Source organism: Mustela lutreola, chromosome 3 (genome assembly GCF_030435805.1).
Source record: "Mustela lutreola isolate mMusLut2 chromosome 3, mMusLut2.pri, whole genome shotgun sequence".
Taxonomy (NCBI): Eukaryota; Metazoa; Chordata; class Mammalia; order Carnivora; family Mustelidae; genus Mustela; species Mustela lutreola.
The window spans coordinates 186,893,509-186,909,636 of record NC_081292.1 but is presented as its reverse complement, the minus strand read 5'-3'; the positions used below and the strand labels follow the sequence as shown (position 1 = coordinate 186,909,636).

General features: G+C 37.4%; 1 protein-coding gene across 1 annotated transcript in view; it reads left to right on the top strand.

Annotated features, from left to right (window-relative positions):
- Nucleotides 1-16,128, top strand: part of SPAG16 (sperm associated antigen 16) — a 1,020,752-nt gene that overhangs the window by 523,412 nt on the left and 481,212 nt on the right. The window lies entirely within an intron of this gene.

The window sequence follows — 16,128 nt, the reverse complement described above, 5'->3', positions numbered from 1 at the left end:
TTGCCCATATTTTGTTAGATTTATACCTTAGTATTTTGTTTTTGGGGTTATCCTGTGTGTTTTTAAATCTTGTAAGTTTTTTTCAGAGTATTTCTGAATTTTAATATGTTGTGTTTAATCTTTAGGTTGTTGATATTTGTCTTTCTAGTTTAATTTATATCTTTTTAAATATAATTTTATACACACAAAAATATAAATTAAAAAGAATACTAGCATAATTTAACTTACACCTATTTACAATGTTAATGGGCCACCATTAAGAGTTTGAAATAGTGTTTACATAAATAAATTTTTAGAATATATCTATGGGAACTTTGAATAGGGATGAAAATGAAGAAGCTTGACATTTTGTGTGTATGCTGTTAAGTCCCCAAATGTGTCAATACTTTTGTTAGCCAGAGATGAGTATAATATTTAAGTAATGTTTTATAGTTTTCAAAGTGCTTTTGTCATCGCTACATTTGGAGACACCATTCACATTACCCAGGTAGATAGATCTGTAGGTAAAACAAATCTGAGATGATCCAAGCCAAAACCATACAAGTCCAACATGCAGTTGATCAGTAGAGGTCACCCAAATCTATATTCTTATACTCTAGATGAAACATGTTTAGAATTGCCTACTTTGTATTAAAAAAGTGATAATTATGCATAATTTAATAAAATAGTAGATTAACAAGGACACATATTTGACTACAGTTTGCAGCAAATTTTAACACCATTATTCTCTCGATAAATATATAATAATAATAAACAAGTAGAATTTGGTTCTCCTGCTGTTTCTTATGCCCACTGTGTTTCTGCAGTCTTTACTCTGAATCTTGGTGGTATTTCAAATTTCCTCATGAGTTTCTCCATACCCAATCATTTTATACCTATGAGTCTGTTGGGTTTTTTTTTTTTCAATATCTCTAAAGATATGAATTCTTTTTCTCTTTGTTCCTACATCCACGTATATTTCCTTAACCATTCAGCATCATACTATTTTATTTTTTAGAGATTTCACTCTCCAAGTTTCATGCTGTCTGTTATTAGTCTCAGGCTAAAACTTGTGCATTGCTCTAGTGGATCACTTCCAGACACTGAGCTCATTGCACACAGGGTTAATCCATATCTTCAAATAATATACATATAATTTCTTATTCCAGCTTCTGCTGTAGCTAACTATTCTATAGCTAGTAATTTAGTCCTTACATGGAATGATTGCACAGTAGGGGTTCACATTTATTCTGCTTACACAATTCCATCTTAAAGAAAGAGCTGACTTCCTGGAAGACAGCAACAAGAGCAACTATCCTTCTAAAAAACAATGCATTTCTTACCCCTGAGTTACGGGGGGGGGGGGGGGTTGTTTGTTTGTTTGGTTTTTAATTTCTTTTTTTTTTTTTAAGATTTTATTTATTTTATTTGACAGAGAGAGATCACAAGTAGGCAGAGAGGCAGGCAGAGACAGAGGGGGAAGCAGGCTCCCTGCTGAGCAGAGAGCCCGATGCGGGGCTCGATCCCAGGACTCTGAGATCATGACCTGAGCCGAAGGCAGCGGCTTAATCCACTGAGCCACCCAGGCGCCCCTGTTTTTTAATTTCTTTAAAGCTGTGTGCTCCATGCAAGTGACAATTCCTCAGAGCCTATTATATGGAGATCCATAAATTTTACTGCCTAGTGTTTACAACTGCTTTGTGCCTTATATTTTAGCAAACATTTTTAGTTTGATCTGCATTAGGAGTCACAATAGAAAGGTATCTTTTCTTTCTTTTCCAGATGAGAATACGAAGATTAAGAATACTGTTTCACAAAAACAAGGCTTTTAAATGGCAAAGATGTGACTGAAACATAAGAGTTCTAACTTCTGCCAAAACTATAGCCTTCCTTATTTTCAGGACAATTAAGAGCTATTATTGAGTAAACTTTGTACTTGTTAACTTACACTTGTGAGACTTGAGATGTAGAATTCACACAGTTAGAAGACAAACCAATACATACTGTAATATTTACTAATTCCTTGATGAATGGTACACTGCTGGTGAAGGAGATATAATCTATGAAGATGTGGCAAATTCAAGAGAAATTTGTGCTATTTTCCAGAGTTTTTAAAAAATGTGATTGAGAACGGGTGCCTGGGTGGCTCAGTGGGTTAAGCCGCTGCCTTCCGCTCAGGTCGTGAACTCAGGGTCCTGACATCGAGTCCCGCATCGGGCTCTCTGCTCAGCAGGGAGCCTGCTTCCCTCTCTCTCTCTCTGCCTGCCTCTCCGTCTACTTGTGATTTCTCTCTGTCAAATAAATAAATAAAATCTTTAAAAAAAATGTGATTGAGAATCTGCCGAAATCCTATCATTTCCCTATCCACTTCATATTTTATGGTGGAACAGATGACACTCCTAGAAAGACCAGTAAAACATTTTAGTGATTATGAAACCAGAGGAAATTAGAGAACTTGGGGATATATGCGCTGTTCCACTACTTTTTTTTTTTTTTTTTTTTTTTTTTTTTTTTAGATTTTATCCATTTATTTGCCAGAGATCACAAGCAGGCAGAGATGCAGGCAGAGAGAGAGAGAGGGAAGCAGGCTCCCCGCTGAGCAGAGAGCCCTACGCGGCACTCGATCCCAGGACCCTGACATCATGACCCGAGCTGAAGGCAGCGGCTCAACCCACTGAGCCACGCAGGCATCCCCACCACTACTTTTTTCTCTTACCTACATTTGCAGGGATGGAGGGAAAGGAAAGGTAAACAGATGACTTTCAAAGTGATTGAAACTAATGAAGTTTGGGTTTCTGAAAAGTAGATTCATAAACTGAAATGTTCATTCAGTTAGGTTCCCAGACAAAAATACAATATAGCTCAGAATATTAGAAACAGCTTTGTTTGTCCTGAAACAAACTGATCTTATCAAGAGAACTTCACTCTGAATGTGAGGCTGGTCATCATAAAAAATAGATCTGTTGTGGAAAAGAAAATAACAAATTGAAAATGAAACATGGAAAGTCCTTAGTGAAAGGATAACAAAGAATATCTCATGCCTCAGAGAATGGAAATACACACTGTAGTCGCACATCTCAATGTGTGGAAATACAGATAATCTTATATTTATTACCAATATTTGAAGTGATAGAATACGAGATTGGATTTGAATAATGCAAATATATGCCCTATTTAAGATAAATAGACCAGTTGTGAGTCAAGTTGGAGTGGATGTACAGCTTCTAAGATCCCTGTGTACCTCTAAAGTGGAAGTAGCATAGAAAAAAATTGGGGTGACAAGGAAAGGAAATGGACAGTTGCTTCTAGGATATATTGGTTTTCTTCCTCTACTCTGAAAGCTATTGAGTGAAAGAGGGATTATTTGAATTTGTAATGATGCCAACAATTATACTGACTTGAGGAGGGGAAGTTTTTTATATAGAAGAAAATAAGCTCAATAAAAGGAAGACTATAACAGAGCCTACTTAAAACCCAATGAACTGCGTTTCCTGTTATTAGAAATTTTAAATAGAGACTGGACATTAAAATGATAGAATAGCTGTAGAAATAATTAAAACAAGGGACGTGTGATCAGATTGTATGGATTTAAGGGCTCTCCTAGCCTTGAGATTATGGAATTCTGTGATGCATGAGCTCACTTTTACCAAGCTAGTTTTAAATGTATCTTAATTGTCAGGGTGCCTGGGTGGCTCAGTTGGTTAAGCGACTGCCTTCAGCTCAGGTCATGATCCTGGAGTCCTAGGACTGAGTCCCACATTGGGCTCCCTGCTCAGCAGGAAGTCTGCTTCTCCCACTGACCTCTCTCCTCTCATGCTCTCTCTCTTTAATTGTCTCTCTCTACCTCTAAAATAAATAAATAAATAAAATATTTTTTAAAAAGTATCTTAATTGTCAATATGGTACTTCCAATTATAGAAAACTCTTATTTTATATCAGAAACAGAGGCAGTGCTTCTTCTGCAACCATAGACATATATTGTTCTATCTCCTATAAGGCTTTTAGACAGTACATTGGCTTTGGGTGGTGAAGTATCTATGCTGTTTCTGCTAACCCTAAATATTTTGTCAAATCAGTCCTCCCAAGACTTGAACTCAGCATCACACCCACATGTTTTGGTTACCATGTACTCCTGAAAATCAGGAAAGAGTACAACGGAAAATTCTGTAATCCAGAACTAAGTTAGATCAGCAGTCAAAACAAGGTAAATATCATTAGAGGGGAATTTTCTGCTGGAAAATTGGCATGCCCTCATTCAATACCTCTTAGACTTGGAAAAATCCATTATCTAAGTAGAACAGATAGGTGAGGATGACACTTGTCTTGAAAATCATTTGCTAAAACCTGGGAATTACTGTAATTGTACAAAGCATAGATTTCAAAATAACTGAATTCAATAATTAAGTGCAAACCTATAACAGAAATCATTATTGGGGCATCTGAGTGGCTCAGCAGGTTAAGTGTCTGCCTTTAGTTCAGATCATGATCCCAGGGTTCTGGGATCAAGCCCTGCATTGGATTCCCTGTTCAGTGGGGAACCTGCTTCTCCCTCTGCCTGCCTCTTCTCCTGCTTGTGCTCTCTCTCTCGCTCTCTGGGGCAAATAAATAAAGTCTTTTAAAAAATAGAAATCACTATTAATTCTTAAATGTATTTTCTGCTCTTCCTAAAACAAAAACCTGATCTTGTTATGTTTCCACTGTTAACATCCTAAAATTAATATTTCATCATTTCCTAACTCTTTTTAAAACCCTTTAATTTCTCCTCATAGCCTACACATTAATACATTTTAGGACTTTAGCAAAGGTCTTTTATTTTTAGGCTGTTGTTTATCTATTTTTCTTTGTTTTTCTGTTATCCTTTTCTTCTTGAATGCAAAAATACTTAAAAATTTCTTTATGCCACAATTTCCACATGCTGAACACTCATCCTTTTTCCTTTCCTGCTTTTACATTGTGAACACCTGCTTTTATAAACAGATTTTGTTCAGGTGTGTTCACCTTTTCAAAGCCTTCATGTCCACCCAAGCCCAGAAAATGTTTTATATCCTTCTCTGCCCTATCACTATAATCTGTATGTCATCTATTAAAATGCTTATGAAAATATTATAATTGGTACATATTTGCATGACTTACTAGACCATGAGGTCATTAAGGGCAGAATTTATTTTGGTTATCTTTATATGGGGATCTTTACATGGGGATCCAGCACATGATACATTTTAAGAGTTGTAAGTTATGGAGGAGGAGTCAAGATGGCGGAGAAGTAGCAAGCTGAGACTGCTTCAGCTAGCTCGAGATCAGCTAGATAGCTTATCTAAAGATTGCAAACACCTGAAAATCCATCAGCAGATCGAAGAGAAGAAGAACAGCAATTCTGGAAACAGAAAAACAACCACTTTCTGAAAGGTAGGACCGGCGGAGAAGTGAATCCAAAGCGACGGGAAGATAGACTCCGGGGGGAGGGGCCGGTTCCCGGCAAGCGGCGGAGCAACCGCGCACAAAATCAGGACTTTTAAAAGTCTGTTCTGCTGAGGGACATCGCTCCAGAGGCTAAACCGGGGCGAAGCCCACGCGGGGTCAGCGTGGCCTCAGGTCCCGCAGGGTCACAGAAGGATCGGGAGTGTCTGAGTGTCGCAGAGCTTGCGGCTATTGGAACGGGAAAGCCGGCTACAGAGACAGAGCCGACAGTAAGCTCGCAGCTCGGGGTCACCTTGAACCGGTCGCAGGCTCGGTGGGCTCGGAGCGCGGCCAGAGGTCAGGCAGACGGGAGTAACTGGGCGCTGTTCTCTGAGGGCGCACTGAGGAGTGGGGCCCTGGGCTCTCGGCTCCTCCGGGCTGGAGACCAGGAGGCCGCCATTTGTATTCCCGTCCTCCGGAACTCTACGGAAAGCGCTCAGGGAACAAAAGCTCCTGAAAGCAAACCCGAGCAGATTACTCACCCCGGCCCCGGGTAAGGGCGGTGTAATTCCGCCTGGGGCAAAGACACTTGAGAATCACTACAACAGGCCCCTCCCCCAGAAGATCAACAAGAAATCCAGCCGAGACCAAGTTCACCTACCAAGGAGTGCGGTTTCAATACCAAGGAGAGCAGCAGAATTCCAGAGGAGGAGAAAGCCAAGCACGAACTCATAGCTTTTTTCCTGTGATTTTTTTTTTAGTCTTGCAGTTAACTTAATTTTTTCTTTTTCTTTCTTTTTTTTTTTTTTTTTTTTTTTATTCTCGCCTTCGGGTAAAATTCTTTTTTTTTTAACTGTTACCTTTTTCTTTTTTAACGATTTTTTACTAGTTTATCTAATATATATATTTTTTCTTTTTTACATTTTTCTTAGGTGTTTTCTTTTTTAAAAAATTCTTTTCTTTTCTTTTTTTTTTCTTTTTTCTTTTTTTTTTTTCTTTCTTCCTTTTTGAACCTCTTTTTATCCCCTTTCTCCCCACTCATGATTTTGGATCTCTTCTAATTTGGTTAAAGCATATTTTCCTGGGGTTGTTGCCACCCTTTTAGTATTTTACTTGCCCCTTCATTTACTCTTATCTGGACAAAATGACAAGACGTAAAAATTCAACACAAAAAAAAAGAACAAGAGGCAGTACCGAAGGCTAGGGACCTAATCAATACAGACATTGGTAATATGTCAGATCTAGAGTTCAGAATGACAATTCTCAAGGTTCTAGCCGGGCTCGAAAAAGGCATGGAAGATATTAGAGAAACCCTCTCGAGAGATATAAAAGCCCTTTCTGGAGAAATAAAAGAACTAAAATCTAACCAAGTTGAAATCAAAAAAGCTATTAATGAGGTGCAATCAAAAATGGAGGCTCTAACTGCTAGGATAAATGAGGCAGAAGAAAGAATTAGTGATATAGAAGACCAAATGACAGAAAATAAAGAAGCTGAGCAAAAGAGGGACAAACAGCTACTGGACCACGAGGGGAGAATTCGAGAGATAAGTGACACCATAAGACAAAACAACATTAGAATAATTGGGATTCCAGAAGAAGAAGAAAGAGAGAGGGGAGCAGAAGGTATACTGGAGAGAATTATGGGGGAGAATTTCCCCAATATGGCAAAGGGAATGAGCATCAAAATTCAGGAGGTTCAGAGAATGCCCCTCAAAATCAATAAGAATAGGCTGACACCCCATCACCTAATAGTAAAATTTACAAGTCTCAGTGACAAAGAGAAAATCCTGAAAGCAGCCCGGGAAAAGAAGTCTGTAACATACAATGGTAAAAATATTAGATTGGCAGCTGACTTATCCACAGAGACCTGGCAGGCCAGAAAGAGCTGGCATGATATTTTCAGAGCACTAAAAGAGAAAAACATGCAGCCAAGAATACTATATCCAGCTAAGCTATCATTGAAAATAGAAGGAGAGATTAAAAGCTTCCAGGACAAACAAAAACTGAAAGAATTTGCAAATACCAAACCAGCTCTACAGGAAATATTGAAAGGGGTCCTCTAAGCAAAGAGAGAGCCTACAAGTGGTAGATCAGAAAGGAACAGAGACCATATACAGTAACAGTCACCTTACAGGCAATACAATGGCACTAAATTCATATCTCTCAATAGTTACCCTGAATGTGAATGGGCTAAATGCCCCTGTCAAAAGACACAGGGTTTCAGAATGGATAAAAAAACAAAACCCATCTATATGTTGCCTCCAAGAAACTCATTTTAAGCCCGAGGACACCTCCAGATTTAAAGTGAAGGGGTGGAAAAGAATTTACCATGCTAATGGACATCAGAAGAAAGCAGGAGTGGCAATCCTTATATCAGATCAATTAGATTTTAAGCCAAAGACTATAATAAGAGATGAGGAAGGACACTATATCATACTCAAAGGGTCTATCCAACAAGAAGATCTAACAATTTTAAATATCTATGCCCCCAACGTGGGAGCAGCCAACTATATAAACCAGTTAATAACAAAATCAAAGAAACACATCAACAATAATACAATAATAGTAGGTGACTTTAACACTCCCTTCACTGAAATGGACAGGTCATCCAAGCAAAAGATCAGCAAGGAAATAAAGGCCTTAAACGACACACTGGACCAGATGGACATCACAGATATATTCAGAATATTTCATCCCAAAGCAACAGAATACACATTCTTCTCTAGTGCACATGGAACATTCTCCAGAATAGATCACATCCTCGGTCCTAAATCAGGACTCAACCGGTATCAAAAGATTGGGATCATTCCCTGCATATTTTCAGACCACAATGCTCTAAAGCTAGAACTCAACCACAAAAGGAAGTTTGGAAAGAACCCAAATACATGGAGACTAAACAGTATCCTTCTAAAGAATGAATGGGTCAACCGGGAAATAAAAGAAGAATTGAAAAAAATCATGGAAACAAATGATAATGAAAATACAACGGTTCAAAATCTGTGGGACACAACAAAGGCAGTCCTGAGAGGAAAATATATAGCGGTACAAGCCTTTCTCAAGAAACAAGAAAGGTCTCAGGTACACAACCTAACCCTACACCTAAAGGAGCTGGAGAAAGAACAAGAAAGAAACCCTAAGCCCAGCAGGAGAAGAGAAATCATAAAGATCAGAGCAGAAATCAATGAAATAGAAACCAAAAAAACAATAGAACAAATCAACGAAACTAGGAGCTGGTTTTTTGAAAGAATTAATAAAATTGATAAACCCCTGGCCCGACTTATCAAAAAGAAAAAAGAAATGACCCAAATAAATAAAATCATGAATGAAAGAGGAGAGATCACAACTAACACCAAAGAAATACAAACTATTATAAGAACATACTATGAGCAACTCTACGGCAATAAATTTGACAATCTGGAAGAAATGGATGCATTCCTAGAAACATATAAACTAACACAACTGAACCAGGAAGAAATAGAAAGCCTGAACAGACCCATAACCAGTAAGGAGATTGAAACAGTCATTAAAAATCTCCAAACAAACAAAAGCCCAGGGCCAGACGGCTTTCCGGGGGAATTCTACCAAACATTTAAAGAAGAACTAATTCCTATTCTCCTGAAACTGTTCCAAAAAATAGAAATGGAAGGAAAACTTCCAAACTCATTTTATGAGGCCAGCATCACCTTGATCCCAAAACCAGACAAGGATCCCACCAAAAAAGAGAGCTATAGACCAATATCCTTGATGAACACAGATGCGAAAATACTCAACAAAATACTAGCCAATCGGATTCAACAGTACATTAAAAAGATTATTCACCACGACCAAGTGGGATTTATTCCAGGGCTGCAAGGTTGGTTCAACATCCGCAAATCAGTCAATGTAATACAACACATCAATAAAAGAAAGAACAAGAACCATATGATACTCTCAATAGATGCTGAAAAAGCATTTGACAACGTACAGCATCCCTTCCTGATCAAAACTCTTCAAAGTGTAGGGATAGAGGGCACATACCTCAATATCATCAAAGCCATCTATGAAAAACCCACCACAAATATCATTCTCAATGGAGAAAAACTGAAAGCTTTTCCGCTAAGGTCAGGAACACGGCAGGGATGTCCATTATCACCACTGCTATTCAACATAGTACTAGAGGTCCTAGCCTCAGCAATCAGACAACAAAAGGAAATTAAAGGCATCCAAATTGGCAAAGAAGAAGTCAAATTATCACTCTTCGCAGATGATATGATACTATATGTGGAAAACCCAAAAGACTCCACTCCAAAACTGCTAGAACTTATACAGGAATTCAGTAAAGTGTCAGGATATAAAATTAATGCACAGAAATCAGTTGTATTTCTCTACACCAACAGCAAGACAGAAGAAAGAGAAATTAAGGAGTCAATCCCATTTACAATTGCATCCAAAACCATAAGATACCTAGGAATAAACCTAACCAAAGAGACACAGAATCTATACTCAGAAAACTATAAAGTACTCATGAAAGAAATTGAGGAAGACACAAAGAAATGGAAAAATGTTCCATGCTCCTGGATTGGAAGAATAAATATTGTGAAAATGTCTATGCTACCTAAAGCAATCTACACATTTAATGCAATTCCTATCAAAGTACCATCCATCTTTTTCAAAGAAATGGAACAAATAATGCTAAAATTTATATGGAACCAGAAAAGACCTCGAATAGCCAAAGGGATATTGAAAAAGAAAGCCAACGTTGGTGGCATCACAATTCCGGACTTCAAGCTCTATTACAAAGCTGTCATCATCAAGACAGCATGGTACTGGCACAAAAACAGACACATAGATCAATGGAACAGAATAGAGAGCCCAGAAATAGACCCTCAAATCTATGGTCAACTCATCTTCGAGAAAGCAGGAAAGAATGTCCAATGGAAAAAAGACAGCCTCTTCAATAAATAGTGCTGGGAAAATTGGACAGCCACATGCAGAAAAATGAAATTGGACCATTTCCTTACACCACACACAAAAATAGACTCAAAATGGATGAAGGACCTCAATGTGCGAAAGGAATCCATCAAAATCCTTGAGGAGAACACGGGCAGCAACCTCTTCGACCTCTGCCGCAGCAACATCTTCCTAGGAACAACGCCAAAGGCAAGGGAAGCAAGGGAAAAAATGAACTATTGGGATTTCATCAAGATCAAAAGCTTTTGCACAGCAAAAGAAACAGTTAACAAAATCAAAAGACAACTGACAGAATGGAGAAGATATTTGCAAACGACATATCAGATAAAGGACTAGTGTCCAGAATCTATAAAGAACTTAGCAAACTCAACACCCAAAGAACAAATAATCCAATCAAGAAATGGGCAGAGGACATGAACAGACATTTCTGCAAAGAAGACATCCAGATGGCCAACAGACACATGAAAAAGTGCTCCATATCACTCGGCATGAGGGAAATACAAATCAAAACCACAATGAGATATCACCTCACACCAATCAGAATGGCTAAAAACAACAAGTCAGGAAATGACAGATGCTGGCGAGGATGCGGAGAAAGGGGAACCCTCCTACACTGTTGGTGGGAATGCAAGCTGGTGCAGCCACTCTGGAAAACAGCATGGAGGTTCCTCAAAATGTTGAAAATGGAACTGCCCTATGACCCAGCAATTGCACTATTGGGTATTTACCCTAAAGATACAAATGTAGTGATCCAAAGGGACACATGCACCCGAATGTTTATAGCAGCAATGTCCACAATAGCCAAACTATGGAAAGAACCTAGATGTCCATCAACAGATGAATGGATCAAGAAGATGTGGTATATATACACAATGGAATACTATGCAGCCATCAAAAGAAATGAAATCTTGCCATTTGCGACAACATGGATGGAACTAGAGCGTATCATGCTTAGCGAAATAAGTCAAGCAGAGAAAGACAACTATCATATGATCTCCCTGATATGAGGAAGTGGTGATGCAACATGGGGGCTTAAGTGGGTAGGAGAAGAATCAATGAAACAAGATGGGATTGGGAGGGAGACAAACCATAAGTGACTCTTAATCTCACAAAACAAACTGAGGGTTGCTGGGGGGAGGGGGTTTGGGAGAACGGGGTGGGATTATGGACATTGGGGAGGGTATGTGCTTTGGTGAGTGCTGTGAAGTGTGTAAACCTGGTAATTCACAGACCTGTACCCCCGGGGATAAAAATATATGTTTATAAAAAATAAAAAATTAAAAAAAAAAAAGAAAAAAAAAGAGTTGTAAGTTATAATTAGGTTTATTCATTTTTAAAGGAATTCAGAGAACTAACAAATATAAGAAGATAATTTTTTGAGAAATAATTAGGGTGAAAGATAACTTAAAATAGGTAAAATATAATGAAGCCAGGAGTAAAGTTAATACATAAAATGCATGTAATCTACTTTATATTTTCTATATTAAAATTTGGCTATATGGGCCTTCATTAATTGATAAAAACCAAAACATAATATTATTTTTAATTTCTAGAAGAGGGCTTTAACTTTGTACTAAGTGTTCCAACAATCATCAGGAAGAAGTAGACCTAGTTAGGTGTGTGATTTTCATTGTCAATGGAAGAAATCACCTCACACTGTTCAGCAGGAGCAATGACTCCTGTTGCTAAGACCTGAATGGCATTTCACCACTGGGTATTAAAAATATTTGATTTTCTTATGTAATGTATAATCTAGTGAATAATAGCCTCAACAACAACCTTTCAATAATACAGATTTTCATAGTGTTGTGGCTCAACTTTATTGTAGCACAGTGGCATAATAACACAGGCAACTCAGTAGAAGCAGTGACAAAGGGGAGGTGAAAAAGGTGATCTTGAATGTATAGACTCCTAACTCTCACAATTTAAGCCAAAGGAAAAAGTGTAAAGAATTTGAGTCACACGTGTACTTCACATCCTTCAATCTTTTGTATCTCTGGTAAACAGTGGGCGCTCAGGAAGACCTGGATAAGTTAATGAACTTTAAAAAAACTCAATAATTAATAGTAGCATAAAACTATTTGGGGGAGACCCAATCACTAGAGAAGAAATTGGGTTGTGTAAATTCCTTCAGTGTGTAAGCAACTTGGTGATGTGCCAGCCAAGTCTGACTATAGACCAGGTCTGCTGCCCATGGCAAAAATTTCATTCTTAATAAAGAGTGGGTTTGCCTGTCCCATGGTCCATGTTAACCAAGGGTCAGAAACACACAGGAGGGCTACAGATTGAGAGCTCTTGTCTTTGGTGTTATGAGAGAGAGGGCTGGGTCCTGGTCTGAATGAAAATGAGGAATATTCTAGAACGTTGTGTGCAAAAGGGCAGTACCTGGGTCTTCACATTTTGGGCCCAGAGAGATGGTAATTTGAAACTCCTCAAGGTGATAGGATTGACGGGAAGCCTGCTTCTTCCTCTCCGTCTGCCCACCACTCTGCCTGCTTATGTCTTCTCTCTCACTCTGTCAAATAAATAAATAAAATCTTAAAATAAATAAATAAATAAATAAATAGAAAGACTTTAGGGACTTTGGCATATACATAATTGTGTTTCATGTATTAATTAATTGATTCAATAGCTATTTAATGAGATTCCCTACACACTAAGTATGAAGCTGGCTTTGGAGATATAGCAGTGAATTTAAAAAGAGTTCCTGTTCTCATATATGCTACATTCCACTGGCAGAGAAAGAGGCAATAAATAAGTGATGTGTAGTTTAATAAATGGTGATAAGTGCTATAGAGAAAAGTAACACAGTAAAGAGTAACAAAGATGCAAAAAGTTGTGATGATGTAATATTTTAAGTGGGATTATCAGAGATTCACTCCATGATAAGGTAAAGTTGAAGAGAAGGTCTTGAATGAAGTAATAGAGGAATCCATGGGAATATCCAGGGGAGATAGCCTCTTAGTGCTGGGGGAAGTGTGTAGAGATATCCTTGGGTAAAAATGCTTAATATATTTGAGAAGTACAGAATGATGATGGATGGAGTTGTCTAGTACAGTGACCGGAGCATGTGACTAACTGTGAAATGAATAAATGAATATTCTGTGTCTTTTAGAACACTGGGTCAAAAGAAAGAAAAGAAAAGTAAGTGTGAAATGTAGAAATTTTGAGATAGCTGAAAAAAATAGATTTAATATTCTGAAAATAACTTTTTCCAGACACTAAGTCATAAGGTATGCATAGAAACAATTTGAATAAATATGAGAACAACTATATTTTAGTACCTATGGATATATATCAAGATATAATAATTACTCAGGTTATGTTTTTCAAGAGTATTCCATTTTAATGTGTCACATGTGTGCAAATGAATGACAACTGGAGTACTCAGAAGCATGTTGGATACAATAAGAGAATTAAATAATAAAATAATTTCCAAGATTGAAATTGATACTTAAAAGTTTAAAGACATACCTAGGCATCTCTATCTTATTTTTAGGATGACACCGTTATTAATGATCTCCACATAAAGTTTCATAAACTAACTTACCGGTTTCTGCCCTTTTGCATCTACAACCTGAACAATAACATAAATGCACAGGATTAAACAAAAAGAATTAGTAACATGCTAGTAGTTTTAGAATTCCAACATTTTTCTATCCTCTGTACCAAGATGTCTTGCTATACATAAACTTGTACATAGAAATAAACCCTAAATTATGTAGGTTATTCCATTCTATTAACACAGATCTATGCATAAGTGAAATCTCTCTTTCCTTATTACATACATCATTCACATACACAATAAATAGTATGTCTTATGAAGCTGTCTGTATACCAGGCACTGGAGAGTCCATTCGCCAGCATCTTGCCATTCCTTGTAAAAGTGGAAAGACTGAGCTGAAAATCCAGTTGAAGTTTCTCAAACAACTAACGAAGGTTCACCTGAAGCTCCAAGCAATACACCCAACCAATTAAGGGCAGTGGTTTCACCACCAGGCAGGGATGGCCCACTCTTTCCTGAACACTGAATATTGCCTTTCTTCTTTTGCTAGAATCTGTAATATCTGCACAGAATGCTGTCTTCTGAATCCACTTCACTTATGGTTCTTGGTTGATTCTAGAGTTCTACACAAAATAAGGATATATCATTTGAGAACAAAGGGAACAACACTTGGCTGTGGGCACTGTTTACTTCCAAAAAGACCATTCTCTGTGTGGACTGGTATTTGCTTTATTCTGCCACTGTGCCCTCACTTACCAGTTGAATGCGGCCAGCAGCCCTGTATCAAGACAAAGGATTTAGAACAACTTGGATGAAAGCAGTCTTAGCCCTTTTTGTTTCAACTCTTAACTCAGTTTGGAGGACTCACACAAACTGGGCACATTAAATGTAAATCAAATGTGTCTTAGTATTTCTCAAGTAATATAAATTCTAAGTTTAGAGTTTTCCATATATAATCATTTTATGAGCTCATTGGAACCAAAATTTTTATTGTTTACCTCTAAAAAGTATGAGAAAGTATTTTAATATAATTTGGTTATTTATTTTTCTGCTACATAATACATACCTATTCTATAGTAACTGAGAGTCCTTTTACAAATTCAAATAATCCTGTTGAGTAGATAGACACAGCTATATGAAACTATAGTAGAATGGCAGTAGTTGTATACCATCCTACTGTTTATGGACATATGGATGAACAATTCCACATAAAAACTAAACTAGAGATCACAGGAGAATCCGTTCAAAAACAGTATCAATTTGGAAGATTACCCAGAATTAAAAATGTGCTGTCATAAGAATTCTCTTGTTTGATTTTTGAAACAATGCTTTAAGCTATATTGAGCTTTATTTTTAAATAAAGACAATAACTTTCAGAAATGTTAAGTGTTAATGTTAAATGGCCTGCCCAAGGTTATGTGGGCTGTCCAGGAGAGCCAGAAGCTAACCAAATGTAAATTAGAATGATTTCGTGTACTTGCTAACAATCTGGATCTATTTTTCCCTTTTCTGAGGATTCTGACTTCTCTTATTTGTGGGGAGCTGAGGGAAACTCTGACTTTTGCATGACTTAGAGCACCTTTTAAATTTTTGTTCATCATTCTTTCTCTCTTTCTTGCTCCCTCTCAGTCCTCAAGTGTCTTTATTTTCTCATGAGCCCAAAGCATACAGTTTCACATATTTCAAACCATGTCTCTTGAAAAGCCAAAACATTTCAAAGAAATTCAGAAATTTATATTCTGTATATTTTGGTTTTGGTTGAGCTCATACACCTGAACAACAACCTCAATTTATTAAAAGATTATGAGCATATTGTTTATTCTTGACAAAATATCAGTTGATGTCATGTATAAAGATGATTACAAGTGTTTCATTCCAGTTGTAATTATTACTATTGTGATTTTTGTTTCTCTTCTCACATAGTTTAAAGCAAGGGAGAAGAATGTAAAACTTACATGAGTTTTCAGCCAGACTGAAATACATTACAGTAATTCTTATCCTTGATGAAGACTTCTATCCATAATAGCATGCTAGTCTAGCAGAAGGATAGGTTTGAGAAACAGGCATGGTTAAATTATTTTTGATTTTTCGGTTTGCTTGAATATTTTTTATGTAATTTTTTAAAAATTTATTTATTTATTTTCAGCATAACATTATTCATTATTTTTTTCACCACACCCAGTGCTTCATGCATTCTGTGCCCTCTGTAATACCCACCACCTGGTACCCCAACCTCCCACCCCCCCCCGCCACTTCAAACCCCTCAGATTGTTTTTCAGAGTCCATAGTCTCTCATG